Source organism: Zonotrichia leucophrys, chromosome 10 (genome assembly GCF_028769735.1).
Source record: "Zonotrichia leucophrys gambelii isolate GWCS_2022_RI chromosome 10, RI_Zleu_2.0, whole genome shotgun sequence".
Taxonomy (NCBI): Eukaryota; Metazoa; Chordata; class Aves; order Passeriformes; family Passerellidae; genus Zonotrichia; species Zonotrichia leucophrys.
The window spans coordinates 14,848,159-14,862,913 of NC_088180.1; the positions used below are offsets into that span (position 1 = coordinate 14,848,159).

Sequence of the window (14,755 nt, forward strand, 5' to 3'; positions counted from 1 at the left end):
AGGCACTGGGCTGCTCAGGGACTGGTTGGTGCTTTGCATTTTATGATACTAATTTTGGTGAACAAAGCTCTTTAATTCCACACAGTTTTCTTGCAGAGAGATTTCCTTAAGCTAAGAGAAAAGCCTACAGTGATGCTGTGGATTATGAAGGAAGCAAATGTAAAATGTGTTTTTACTGCCTTGGCACGTGCCCGGGAACAATGGGGATGCAAAAAGGCTGAGGTTGAGTTTGGGGAAATTACACTGCCATTAATTGATTTTAATTAATTACAGCACTTTGCTGATTTGCAGAGAGGGGCACATGGTCCTGCTGGAGAATGGTTGGCTCTGCCCACCTGATCTCCACCCCCATGGCCTGGGAAGGGCCAAAGAGCACCAAGAACTCTGCAATTGAGCACCTGAGAGGCAGAGCTGGCCTGAGGGGTGAGCCTGGAGGGGCTGTGTTAAAAGGTGGGTTAGGCTTGCCTGGAGGAGGCAGCCTGCAGGTTTGCAGGGCTCCTGGGCTGGCATCAGCACCTCTCTTGCTCCACCCCAAGGGCAGCTCCTCTCAGGAAGGAGCTGGCAATGGCTGTTTTTTGTTAAGGGTGAGTAATTTTGAAGCTTGAATATAATGTTCATCTTCCATAACTATGATGGAGCCACTTTCTAGTCCTTGAGCTGAAGGCTGGTCTGTGTTTTTTGGCTGCAAGAGGTTTCCCAAGTTGGCTGCTTTGCATGGGGATGGAGCAAGAAGTGCTCCAGCTTATTTCAACTAAGTCCCCATTTCAACTAAGTCCCCCGTTTTCCCTTTCCTTGGCAATGTTGGGACTAGAGAGAAATAGCAACAACTCTTCAGCTGCCTGGGTTTTTTGTGAACTTTGTGTAGGTTTGTGAACATGAACATCTGAGAGCTGTCCAAGTGGGATGGGATGTGGCTCTAGAACAGCTCGATGCCCTGCTGAGGAACTAGTTCATCCTCTAATTATTGGTGAGACTGGAGGGTCTGCGTTTCCTCTGGGGCAGAGGTGGCCATGAAGGAGGAGCTGAGGTACTCATGGACTCCTCTTTTCACTTTTCCAGTGCTCACCAGTAAAGTGTTTGAGGGCCCTCCAGAGGAGAGGGAGAAAGAAAACACAAACAAAAGAACCCAAAGAATAAACAATCTGGTTTCTGTAGCCCATTGCTGAAAAGCAAATCAGTGCCTCTGTTGTGTGGTGATAAGGAGAATTTGTTATACAGGTACACTCTGGTTTCTGGTTTCCCAAAGAATCTAAAGCAGAGGCGAGGTAATAATTAAAAAAAGAAACACGCACAAACCCTTATAAAGCTCTAGGCTTGTGGCCTGTTTTGCTGTTTCCCTGCCTCCTCAACCCCAACACACCTTCAGACATTCCTGGCTGAGGTGGTTATAAAAAAAAACCCTATGTCTAATTTGGATTCATAGAGCCCAGTCCTATCCTAAACAAACAATGCTGCCTGGGATTGCTTGCCAGGCAGTTGGCATATCTGGCAGATTAGCTCACACTAACAATAACGTGCTTCAAGAAGGAGAAGGGGCTGGATTTGGGCTCCCCTGCCAGCTGGAAGGGCACTGTGGGGATGTGTGCCCATCTGAGCTTTCCTCTGGAGAGGAAAGGTTGGCACAGAGCAGCTTTCTCAACCCCAGCACTGAACCCTGTGTGGAGGTGGTTTGCAAGCTGAGCTGGGAGAGTAATTCCACTACAAATTGCTCCAAGTGTTAAAGCTCCAGGGAGCAGATTTAATAGCTGCCTTCAACCCCTGCCTTGCTTGGTCAGACTCTGCTTTATGGGCACAGCTGGATAATGGGGAGAAAGCCAGGGAGGGGAGGTTGTCCTGCACTTAAATTTGTGGAAAAATTAGTTTTCACTTGTCCAGGCTTTCCTTTGTGGGGATTCGTCCCTGTAAGTTTAGATGCATGGAGGAGAGGTGCAGGCTGTAAGGGAGGAACTTTAATCCAGCTTGCCTGGATCAGGAATGTGGGAACTAGCACCAGGCAGACCTTACATGCTTTATGAACAGTGAAATGGGGTTTCAGCAGCTTGGTCTGGAATTTGGGTGGCCACACCAGCTTAACTTTCTTGGGGGGAAAAAAAAGTCAAGACTTCAAGCTTATATTTGTCTCGGATTTCAAATGGTGAAAGGGGGAGGGTGTATAAATGCCAACTCAGCAAAATAAATGGTTCACACAGAAAACCCAATGTCAGGAGTGAAACCTGACTCGCTGAGAGCCTCTTGTGTACCAAGTGCATGTGCTGTAGTGACAGGAGAGGATCCCTGCTGCCCTCATCCTCACACAATCAAAACACTCCTTGCTCAAGTGTTTGGGGATCAAAATGCCAAGAGCAAAGGAACAAAGGTATCTCTCTCTGAAGATGTGAATAAGTGGAAGCTGAGGTTTCAAATATCAGCCTGGGGAGTGTGCAAGGCAAACAGCACTGGTCCCTGCTGGGAGCCCAGCCCAGCACATCTGCCTGATACCTGCAGGGCAGATCTGGCCGCTCTGCTTTTGGGAGGGAGAATCTGAGGGGGCTGCCATTCCAAGTGGATCTGTGGGGTGGTGCTGTGAAGGAAGGAACTTTTAAGAGCATTTGTTTCTGTCAGCTTGTGTGGGAATCTCACCTGGCAGGCTTTGCAAACACTTTCTTGAGGTCCCCAGTATTTGTTTCCATTTTCTTCACACCCATTCCTATCTCCAACAGCAGCATCCCTTTCTAGATCCCAAAGGAGGTGAGGAAGGATTGGCAGTGCTCTTCCCAGTATTCTTCCCTATTGCCTTCAGCCCAGGGCTTGTGTGCCAGTCCTCTTTCCCTGAGGAAAAGGCAGTGTAGTCCTTTAATGCCCTTTGAAATGCTCGTGGTGCTGGAATGGGCTCTGTTCCTCACTGCTATCAACTCCAGTTCTTAGCAAGACTAAAACTTCCTGTTTTGGCTTTTGAGCAATGCAACTTCTCCAGGGCTCGATCTTGTAATTGCTCAGCTCTTGTTAACTGTTAAAAATGGTCAGAAACTGGAAAAATCAGGACAAGGGGAAACACTAGGAACACGCTTGCAAAAAAATCCCTCAAACACCTCAAAATGTGAACATCTGTGCCAAACAGAAACAGAGAAGTTGTTCAGATGGCAACCCCTGTGCTTATCTAATACCTCTTCAGACCATTTCTAGATGCCCAAGGCTGTGCAGGTTTCCACTTGCCTGTTCCTAAGCTTGCCCATGCTTTCTGCCTTTCCAGTCCCTGGTGCTGTGCCAGGGTTGGGTGATGCTCCCAAGCCAGCTGTGTGGGCCTGCCTGCACAGGCTGGATGTGTGGGGACCTGGCAGGGCCCCCTGCAACCCCCCTGAGCCCTGAGGGGCTGTGTGAAAGCCAGGGGTGACAGAGAGCAAGGTGGGCCTGTGGTGACTGCCACAGCCGTGCCAGTGGCTGCAGCTGGAAATCTCACAGGTCTTGTAGGGATTTTTGTCTGTTGGGGAAGATTAAACAAGAAAGCCTTATAAATATGATTGTCTGGCAAAAGATTTTGAGAATATAGAAACTATAAGCGAGATTGAAATGAAAGCAAGTTTTGAGATAACTTAGTTACTGAACAACTGGAAAACAATGGTTTGGCCAGCTGAAGGTGATCCCCTTTTGATGAGAGGATACCCATCTGATATCCTCTGCTTGCAGACAGCTCCAAGGGGCAGAGCAGACCCTGCCATCTTGGCAGAAGGGGCCCAAAGAGGAGTTTGTAGGGTTTAAAATGTAGCACAGTATGGTAACATAGTGATTCTTATAGGCTGTATGGAAATGCTATAGGGTTTATATCTTGTACTAGATCGGTTAGTGAGAGTTAGAATATTCAACACAGAAGGAGATTTATTGTATTGTAACAGGAACTTCACACTTTTACCTCTTGTTTTAGCTCTTGCCTTTTACTCTCTTACCCCTTTTACTCTCTCACCCTCTCATCCTCTCTCCCCCTCTCTTCTCTGGGGCCTGCTCTAGCTGTGGCTGCAGCTTCCAGCAGGGCCCTGCACCCAGGCCCTTTGCAATAAACCCCAAATCCCAGCAGGGCCCTGCACCCAGGCCCTTTGCAATAAACCCCAAATCCCAGCAGGGCCCTGCACCCAGGCCCTTTGCAATAAACCCGAGTTCCACGACCTGGCTGCAGAGATCTCTGGTCTCTGTCCATCCTGACCCTCCTAACCCCGATGCTCCTACATTTGTCCATCCAAAGGGGTACAGAAGGCTTGAGAAATCACTGTTTATTGCTTGTGGGGTGGAAGTGAAGCATCTCCCAGCAAAGAGCTCCTTTCTGGTCCTGGAAGGCCCTGCCTGCTGACCCCAGGGAGCTGCAGGGCTCCATCCCAGGGCAGGGAGGCTGTGCCCTCTCACAGAGCCACTCTGCCTGTGCAGGGAGCTTTGCAAAGCCCTGCACAGAAAACTTGTCCATCGCAGTCTGAATGTAATAATAATAATCTGGAAATAATCCCAGGGAAATCTGGAACCAGCTAGAAAGCACTTATTAGCTGAAATTCCAAATAATGTCACAGTTTTTTCCCAGAGCTTTCTGAGTGCTTTGTCCCAGCTGGTGTGGAGGTGTAGCCCCAGAAGGGAGGCAGTAAGATGGGAGCAGAGTGATCCTGCCAAAAAGAGGTGTACTCCCCTCTCTGTGGAGCAAAGGAGGAGGCATCTCCCTCAGTCAGGTGTGTGTGTGGAGCCAGAGATCCTCTCCAGAGCTCCAGGCAGCTTCTGGCCCTTGCTCTTTCTGCATTTTTCTACCCGAGCAGACATCTGTGCATGGACCTTTTAGAGCAAATTCAGCAGCACTTACCTGAGATGCCCTTTTGTGGACTAATTTTGCAGTTCTGGCTGTTTTGCTGTTGAACATCCTCCTAAGGTAAATGGAGCAAATCAAAGTGAACATTCCTGACAAATTAATGGGCAAACACATTAGCAGCTCTGAAATGAAATGCCTGCACATCACATGAATTCATTTCACAGTGTTTATATATTTATGGAAATTTCTTTGAGTTATACCCCCAGCTCTAGCACAGATGATTTCTCCCTGCATTATAAAGCAGGTTATGTGGTGATAACTTCTAGACCCCTAAGAGCTACTGGAGCATGTAATTATCTTGTTCCACTTATTAATGATGAAAGGTCCATGCAAGTCCCAGAGTAGCTGTATGTACTATGCTCACTAACCTAAAGAGGCTATATAAATTTAATTTAGTTTAAAATTTAGTTGCTGACTTTAAATAATCTTCAAACAGAGAATATAAATGTTTTAGGGCATTTAAAGCTTTTAAAAATTATTAATAGATCTATAGTACTGCAAATCTAAACTCAATTTTGTGGTGCTAAGATATGGAACTGAGAAAGTGGGCTACAAGCAAAATAAGCTGATCAGGCTCTACTCTGAAATGCATACTACAAAAAAATCAAGACAATACAAATTAGGACTCAGGCTTTTAATTGTGAAGTGATATTATCAGTAATGGAAGAAATGTTAAAAATGGGTTTCATCTTGACACCCTTGGAAGGTGGCCAATTTATGGAATTCTGGGCTGGAGAGCTGCAAACCTCCATTCCCCAACCTTCCTAAAATGGCATCACTCATTTGATGATGTCTCCCAGCTATAATCCTGCTTCTACAATCTGCCATAATAATGCTAATTAGTTCTGTATGTAAATAAACTATTGTTGACAGGACACTTTAAGCAATTCACACATGACTCATGGAGGGAGAGAGAGAGAGAGGGGGTTTAAAAATGATTTATCCATAAACAGAGATTCCATATGTCCTAATCTGGCATGGATTTCTCTCCTTCTCTTTATAGCAAGGAATGTGTGTATGCCTGTATAGCAGGGCTATAATGTGACAATTTGTCTCAAAGGGAAACCAGGATTTATGGTACTTAGCAGAGACCACAGAGGTAAAATGAACAGCAGGCTGTATTTAATCATCTGAATTTTCAAATATTTCTTTTTGCTTGGGTAAATGTGTCTTTGTTCCTCTTTGGAAATGGGCTCAGCTGGAGGACTGGCTCCTGTAAAGGTGCCTGAAAATGCTGCAGGCACATTTAGGAGTGCACACAGGGAGTGTGGGAGGATCCATGGAGAGGGGACACTCCTGCTGGAAAGGGGTTGGACTCCAAATTCTCTAGGCTAGATATTACCAAATCCCTGAAGAAAATGCATGTATTGGGTGTCCAATGCACATTTCTGGAAATCAGAGTGTATTGCACTGACCCCAGATAAATGCCATAGGAAATCCAGGCAGAGGGGAAAAAAGAGGAATTCTGAACAGTTAAATACTATTTATTTTTTCTTCAGTGATACCATTCCAACCCTGAGAGGAGTTGTGCTGATATGAGTGTAAGGCAAATGCAATTTGGAAACTTCACTGGGAATTAACCTTAGGCTGAAGTACCTTGTATCTGGATTTTATTATTGCCCTTGTAGTCTGGACTGCTGTACATATTATTCTGGTGGTGCTAGTGTTTTATTTCCTCCCCATTTCTTCCTTTTGACTCTTGCCTTAAATTATTTTTGGTTTTAGCACAGAGTCACTCACGTGACTAAAAGTAATTTCTGTAATTTGCTGATTTTACTGTTATTTTAAATCAAACCCAGGGTTCTCATAACCACAAGATTTCAGAATATGGAGTTTGGGGTAAAACAAATAGAAATCATGGAGTTTTGGTGCTTAGAAAATGGCACATGGATTACCTGAACACAGATAAGACAGATTAACAACCCACAAACCAGTGGCAGGTGGTGTTTGTGCCTTCATAATTTGAACAAGACAATGCTGCACATGTGACCCATGAAATGGGATGAGATAAAGTGCCACTGGCAGTGAGTTGTGATGACAGAACAAGAGGGAGAAAAAAAAGCTGAATTTTGAGTGCAGAGGGGCAAAGCTGGCACCTGCAGAGAAAAAGGCTGGCTGTTTATTTGTGGCAGAGATGGCAGCTTTGCTGCCAGTGGAATTGGAGCCTGCTTTCTCCCTTCAAAGAAAGAAATCTCTCATGGGGTGGCAGTGGTTTAATTGGGATGGCTGTTCCAGCCTTTGGGCTGCTAGTCCTGGTGATGCTGCCAATGAAGTGCCAGAGTGCAGGAGATTTGTCTGCTGCAAATCCCTGTCTGCTGAGAATTGGACCAGGCAGGGAAGCATTGGCACAGCTGCTTGTGGGAAAGGCAAGGCCAGAAGTACTTTTTCCTCCTCTCTTGAATTTTCAATGACTTTTCCCCCTTCAGGCTGTGCATGGAGAGGAAACAAGGCACTGAGATGGCTCATCCAAAGGAGGGGATCTATGAAATCTGAACATTTTAGAGCCCATTCCTATTGCCCTGTCTCTGTCCTTGGCTTCCCACCAGGGCATTTCTGGTATGAACACGTGGTGATGATAAAAATGAAATAAAAGCAGATTTTTGGGTGTGGAGTGGGAGCTGCCTTTGCCCAGCTCTGTTAAAACTTTCCTTTTTCCCCTCTGTAAACACTTGACAGCTTATAGAGGGATCATGGATTACATTTCCACGCTGTTGCCATTAATTAGAGCTTGAAAGGTGAAATGAAGAGTTGGGTTGCTTGGCTGCTGGGAGGTGAGTAATGTGCATTTACTGAGTGGTGATCTGCTGCCTGCCAGCACATCTTGGCTACCTGTGCTGGCTGGTTCCAGCCACAGAAAAGAGCTTGGGGTTATGTTGTGTAGGATCCATTTAAAAACAAAGGAAAGGGAGATTCTTTCCCATCTCTCTAAACAAATTCTTTAATGAGCAATATCCCTAAAATAGGCTGAAAAAAATTTGGTCAAACAGGGTAATCCCAACCCAGAAGCCAAGTCATTCTCAGGGAGCTGGGGTTGCTGGAGAGAATGGATTTGGAGTGTGAAAGGTGAGCTCAGAGACATGACTGGGGGCTTCCAGTATAATTTTTCAGGGAAATTTGAACATTTCTGCAAAGTCAGGTGCCCCCATGCAGTGTTAGCTGCTCCTCATGCAGAAGTGTCAAACGTTCCCTATGTGCTGGAAGAGTTTCAATTGAGAAATGTTCACCTAGACCCCAGAAATTCCACAGAAAATATTTTGCTCAAACTAAGGCTTGTATTTTTAATTGTTTTGAGGTGATTTTGGAGGAATAGGTGCAGAAGGAGTGCAGGACAAGTCCACAGAAAATTCATCAGCTATTCCCAACCCCATGCCCAGTTTTTCTGCTATAAATATTGAGAGAAAGGCTGCGATATTCCTTGTGATATTCCTCCTAAGAATCTTTCACCCCAGAGTCCAAAATGTGAAATTTAAATTTGCCCTTGTGTGTAGCTCTTCTATGTGTCCATAAACTCTGAACAGAAATGTCAGGACTATGGCCAAGTATGATTGAATAAGTATTTACAGAATTTTTGCAGAAACACTCTGGAAGAATCCTCCCTACATTTCTGGGGTTTATGTCAAAATGTAGGTCATGGGGAAAATATAAAATTTGGTTTGCAGATGCAGCTGGCAGTTTAGTTCTCAGATTACCTGTGTGTGTTAGCAGATTTTTGTGGTTGCTGCTTATCTCCCATCCTTTGGAGCAGATTGTTCAAGCCCAATATTTGCAGTGATGGCTGTGGGTTCCCCTGGCAGAATCAGAAGTGTGTGGGCATAAAGATGCTGATTGATTTATGTGAATTTTTGTTACTTATCAAGAGTCCCTATTGAAAGGGACTTCCTGTTCAGGCCTTGTGTTACTGTTTATTGATCTGATATGAGGCTTTTACTGATATAAAGGGTTTGTTTTTCCTATGGTGAAGCTTCACTCAAGTTTGATAAGTTTTAACAAGCCTACAAACACACAGGAGTTATCCTGTAGAGAGAGTGTGAAATGTCATGCCCCAAAACTGCTGGGATGTCTTTTGTGGGAGGTAAAAAAAGTTCAACTTGTTGAAAAGCTGGTGACAGTGACCTCTAACATGGAGTGTTTGGGGTAGGCTGTGACTGAGGTAGCTGTGATCATGTTTGGGGTGGAGTAGCTGTTCCTTGAAATCCTATTGCCCCTAAGGGGGCAATGAGGCTGTGTGGGATTTTGGGACACTGGTTTTCTTTTAACTATAAAGAAATTTTCAGAAAAATGTGGCAGATGAAGGCCTGCTCTGGTGTTTCCTGGTGCTCCCAGTGTTTTCCATGAGGATGCAGTGGAGAGGTCAGCCACACTGCAGCTGCTGTTGGGACACCTTTGGGTACCTGCTCAGCAATGCATCTTGCTCTGGTGTTCAGCCAGTTCCTGCAATTCTTTCCAGTGCCTGGAGGAGCAGGGAAACTGGACCTAGAGCTGCCAGAAGGAATGGGCAGGCAAAAATTCAAGTTTGTCAATGACAACTTGCATTTGATGAAAAGGCAAGAAAATAGATCTAAAAAAAGCAGATACTGCTATTGTCCTCTAAGTGTTTTCAGAGCCAATCACTGCTCTTAGCAGATATTACCCAGAGAAGCTGTCCCTGCCCATGCCATGATATTTAAGGGCCATTCCAACCCAAACCAGTCTGTGAATTTACAAAACTGAGCTCAAGAGCTTGGCTGCTCTTGCTTAGGGGAGAATTGGGGCCAGCTAAAATGATCCAGTTCACCATGAAACAGGCATCATGTTGGGTGGCTCTGCGCTAATTGCAGAAAGAAGGATTGGGGGAAAAAGGGATACCAAACTGGCCTGCAAAACGGAATTGCATCAGAACAAGTATGGATAAGTGATGTAATTCAGAAATTCTTGGGGCTTATTTAACAGCTTCTGAGGAGCTTGTCTGAACACAAACTTGAAAGTGGATTAGAAGGTTAGCCTGGCAGGATCTAAACTTCCAGGTATTTCTTGAGATCCATGTTTTGTTCCAGGCTCTGCTACTGGCCTGGAAGGAAGAAGAAATGTGGAGGGGATATTTCATCTGTCTTTGATTTCCTGTAAAATCAAAGCAGTGATACCAGCTACCATGAAAACATGTGGAGATAAGCTGAAGGAAAGTTATTAATTATAATAGTAAAATCGTTTCCATGATTGTCTGTGGCAAGTTTCCCAAATTAAACTATTGAGTTAGCTTCTTTTAGTAAATAAAAATCCCTTGTTTATGCCTCTTTCCTGCTCATGTCCAGAATACAAGAGGGATCTCACCTTTCTGTTGCTTCCACTTAATTGGATTAGTCAGCTACCTCCAGAGGTATGTGCCTCAGGTCCAGTTCTTGCTGACAGCCAAACCAATGGGCCATTACCTGAGGTAGATGGAATCCTGCATCAAAGGAAAGAGCAATTTGGGCTGGAGAGATGCCAGGACCTTTTTGTGCTTAACCAAATACCTGCATGCAGAGAGATTTTTTTTCTCATTGCTGTCATGTTTCCTTATTTCATGTAGAAAAGGATTAAAGCCTGTGCTCTGAGCAGGGTTGTGCTGCCATGATCTCCAGTGTCCAAATGAAACTGTTGTGGAGTTTTCTGTGACGTGGGAGATCACTTCTCACCTCCCTAAGCTGCTGGCTCTGGGGACTGACAGTGAGCACTGCAAACAGCTACCTACACATGGGGTTCTTAGCAGGGCTTCCCCATGATCATCTCTGCATCTCTTCCTGTCACAGAGTCAGCAAAGAAAATTAAGACTTAGCATTGTTATAATGTGGCAGGGGGAGGTTGCAAGGAGAAGGGAGCGCAGAGTTCCTGCTGAGCTCTTCTAATGAAGCTGTTGCTGCAAAATAGCTTCCAAAACATCTGTGGAGGTCCCTGGGGAGCCTGTCAAGGATGTGGCATTGCAATAGTTTGTGTTGCCCTGGTATAGACCTCAGCAGAGCTCTTGGCTGTGGTAGCTCACAGGCAGTGTCCCTGTGGATGTGCCATTCACTCCAGCAAGGACCACCTGCAACTTGAGAGCAGTTCCTAAACAGACACTGGGAGAGCTGGAACTGGGTTCAAAGTCTCTTGAAGAGCAAGAAAAAAAAAATCAGATAAATATCCAGTCCTGCATGTGTGAGAAATTAATCCCCCAGACCTCTACGGAGCTGAGTGCAGCTGTTTTGCAAATTGCCCCCTTTGGTTTCTACAATGAGCCAGATAGCTCAGGATAATTGTGTTTACTGTGTTGTTTCTATCCTGCTATCAGTATCCTCCTGGGAAAATTATTTTTGTGTTCCTTTTCTGCTGAGGAGTTTGGAAGCAGTGGCAGAAGAATGGTAACTGGGCTTTGCTGCTTCTCCAAGTTACTGTGGGGCCAAGCCAATGCTCAGGCAACACAATCTGGAAAGATCTGCTAATCAAACTGCTGGCCAGCCTGCTTGGCACAGCCCATCCCCTGCTCTGTGCCTTAGTTTGCATGTTGAAACGTGGGAGATGATGCTGATCTTTGAATTTCTTTGTCTGGAAGAAGAAAGAAATGTTTGAATGTTGCTTCTGAGGGACCCTCCCTCCTTATCAGTAATATACGGACTTGAGAGCTTTGCTGCAGTGGTGGGCTCACATGAAGGGCAATAAAATCATATGAGTTTACAAAAGAGCTCAGCTTAGAGATGCAGCCTTTCCTAGAGCATCTGCTAAAGCTGTGAGAGACCTGAATTAACTTATTGGGGGCAAAGTTAGGGCTGGGGCACTCTTTACAGGCCTCAATGCCTTCATAGCTACTTCCCCAAGTGCTCAGTTTTGGGTTCTTTTGGTGTGCCGGTCGTTGGGATTTTTTGGTTGTTTGTTTAATTTTGGTTTTTTTGCTTTGTTTTGTTAATCAGTCCCTGGCTGCTTCCACTCCTCCCACTTTTGCTGTGCTGATATTCAGCTTTTTCACAAACCTTGGGGTAACTTGCCCATACAGATCAGGCAGGTACAAAGACTCCTCTTGAAAGTCTTGTCCTGGGGGTCTGCATCTGTAAAACCTGGCTCTATCAAACAGCATCTGGGTATGGTTGTTCCCAGCATAGGATAATGTATGGAATAATAACAGGAATTCCACTGTTAGTCCTGGGTGTGGATTTGCCACACTGGCTTTTATTTTTTCTCTAAGGAGAAGATATTCTTGCTTTATTTCCAGAGGTGAGCCTTTCCACAGTTGTGAACACAAGAGCTTGCCAAATATTAGCTTTCAAGGTTTTAAGTTGCACAGTGTTTACTTGAGTTACCTCTTCTTGAAGTCTATATAAAGAGTCATGTTTGCTCAGGCACACTCCTAAAAGCCCCAAGACATGGCTCTGGAAGGAGGTATGCAGCAGCAAATGTAAATATTGCTGTCCTTAAAACTGGAAGCCCTCTGAGTAATCTATAGAAGGAAAAGGCCTTAGATTTGGAGAAAACTTTATAGGATTTGGAGGTGAAGACTTCAGAGCAGTACCTGGAATGGATAAAATCCAGAAATTCAGGGATATTGCAAGTACAGTTTCTCGTGGCCAAGGCTTAGCCCTGCAATCACAGCTGCTCTCTTCTGTTCCTCAGTGTTTCCCTTTGCTGTCACCAAGGCAGCATTTTCCCATACCCCAGCCTCCGAAGCAATTGCTGGGAACAGTTTTTAGAGGTTTTGCTGGACAAACTATACTGGCCTCTTGCTGTGGGACAAAGTTAGAAACAAAATATTTGTTGTACTTAGCCAAGTGATTCCCTCCCACCTTTTGTCAGTTACTGGTGTCATTTTTCTGAGAAGGCTGTGGAAATGTGAGCTGAGTTTCAGGTGCTCCATGATATGATAAACAGGGGAGGAATTTTCATGAAGAAGTGCCTAGATACAGTGCAAATAAAGAAAAACAACTGAAATAAAATTCAACCACAATATTTACCAGTTTCCCCACCTGCCTGTATATGCAGGTATGCTGAGACCAAACTCACATCATGTTTCCTGCAGCTGAGACAAGTAAGCAGAGTGCTGGCTTGGCTGAGGAGAATTTTTGCCCTTGCCATGCTACTTTTTTGTAGTATAGACACTGAATTCTTTTTTTATGCATTTATATATTATATATTATATATTATATATTATATATTATATATTATATATTATATATTATATATTATATATTATATATTATATATTGTAGTATTATACATTTTTAACGCATAGACACTGAATTCCCACTTCCTTTTTTCCCTCTCTGTACACAGCTATTATCAGCTTCCCACAGCAAGGGCAGGAAGTAAATAAATGGCGCTGCAGCAGAAAAAAGCCCTGCACGACTTAGCGCAGAACGATTCCACTTATCAGCGTATTTATCAAACTCAGCCTGGCTGAGTGCAGGATCGCTGCAGGGCTAGAGGCAGCAGCAGCAGCTGCGATCCTGCAGGTTATGGATTTATGGGATCCCGGTGCCATCTGCTGGCACAGAGCTCAGTCAGCACAATTGGATGTGCACGAACCCTCCAGCCCTTTTCCTGAGCAGATGCTGCAGCTCTTTGTAGATGGTGTCACCCCCATCTCCACCCTTCCTGGACTGTGATGGTGTTCACAGGAGTCTCAGAGTGAGGGAAGAGATGAGAATCTTGACTCCGTGTTTCAGAAGGCTGATTTATTATTTTATTATATATATATAAAATACTAAATATAATTTATTAATTTGGTATTTTATATATTAATAATATAGTATATATTATATTGATATTATATATAGTATTATATGTATTAGTATATATACATATATACTATAATATATAGTATAGTATATTATAGTATATATTATATATACTATATATACTATACATTCTTTATATAGTATATATAGCATATATACTATATGTATACTATAGATACTATATATAGTGTATATATATACACTATATATAGTAATATAATATATATTATAGTATACTATTATATAGTATATTATAATATACTATAATATACTATGTATTATATTAGTATATATATAAATATATGTACTAAAAGAATAGAAGATAGGATTTCATCAAAAGGCATGAAAGGAAAGGAATGGAATGATAATAAAATCCTGTGACTGACCAGAGGGTCTGAGACAGCTGGAGTGTGATTGGCCATTAATTAAAACAACCTCATCAGACCAATCAAAGATCCACCTGTTGCATTCCACAGCAGCAGATAACCATTGTTCACATTTCGCTTCTGAGGCCTCTCAGCTTCTCAGGAGAATAGACCTTAATGAAAGGATTTTCCATAAAATGTATCTGTGACACTGGGTGATTCCTTTGCAAAGCAAATTCTCCCTGCAGCCCAGCACCTGCAAAACCTCTCTCTCCTGGAGTTTTGTTTAGCTGGGCTGTCCACACCCTGGGCTTTCCACAGCTGCCTTTGTGCTGCTGGGATTCTTTCTGCTCCATGGCAGCAGACCTAGATCCAAGGGGAGCTGCAGATGGAGATTATTTTTTTGTAACCTAGCAGGCTGAACTTCTAAGTCCGTGTGGTTCTGAGGGATAGAGTTTGTCTTTGGTGCAGAGTGACACTGCTGAGGTAAGGTTGTAAAGACACTGCTGGAAAGCTTCCAGAGCAATGGAAGATTTACTTTTGGACAAATCTCTGAAATGGCCTGACAAAAGAAAAAAAACAGCAAAACCAAACCCATCCATGTGACAGAGGATGTCGGGAAGTTTTCCGTTTTCTGGTTGGTAAAAGGGATGTGTCCAAGCAAAGATGAGCTGTGATAACAACATTAGTTGGTGATATTCCCTGCCTTTTGCAATTAGCACTCCAGATAACCCAGTAGAGCTGTTTTTATGCTTTAAATTTGCACTTTAAATTTACATTTTTCACTGCCTCCATCACAGCATCTGCTCTGGGACAGTGTGTGCTGCGAGGGGACTGATCTTTTTATCCTCCTTGCT

At 43.9% G+C, this 14,755-nt stretch overlaps 1 protein-coding gene across 3 annotated transcripts in view; it reads left to right on the plus strand.

Annotated features, from left to right (window-relative positions):
* The first annotated feature begins 445 nt into the window (after positions 1-445).
* MCTP2 (multiple C2 and transmembrane domain containing 2) overlaps positions 446-14,755 on the plus strand; it is a 152,684-nt gene continuing 138,374 nt past the window's right edge. For 2 of the 3 annotated variants that reach the window (XM_064722135.1, XM_064722134.1), the window contains exon 1: positions 446-584. The gene's annotated coding sequence lies outside the window, so the exon portion shown is untranslated. Of the gene's footprint in view, positions 585-14,354; positions 14,385-14,755 lie in introns of those variants that run through there. The other variant, XM_064722136.1, reaches the window with a different exon arrangement.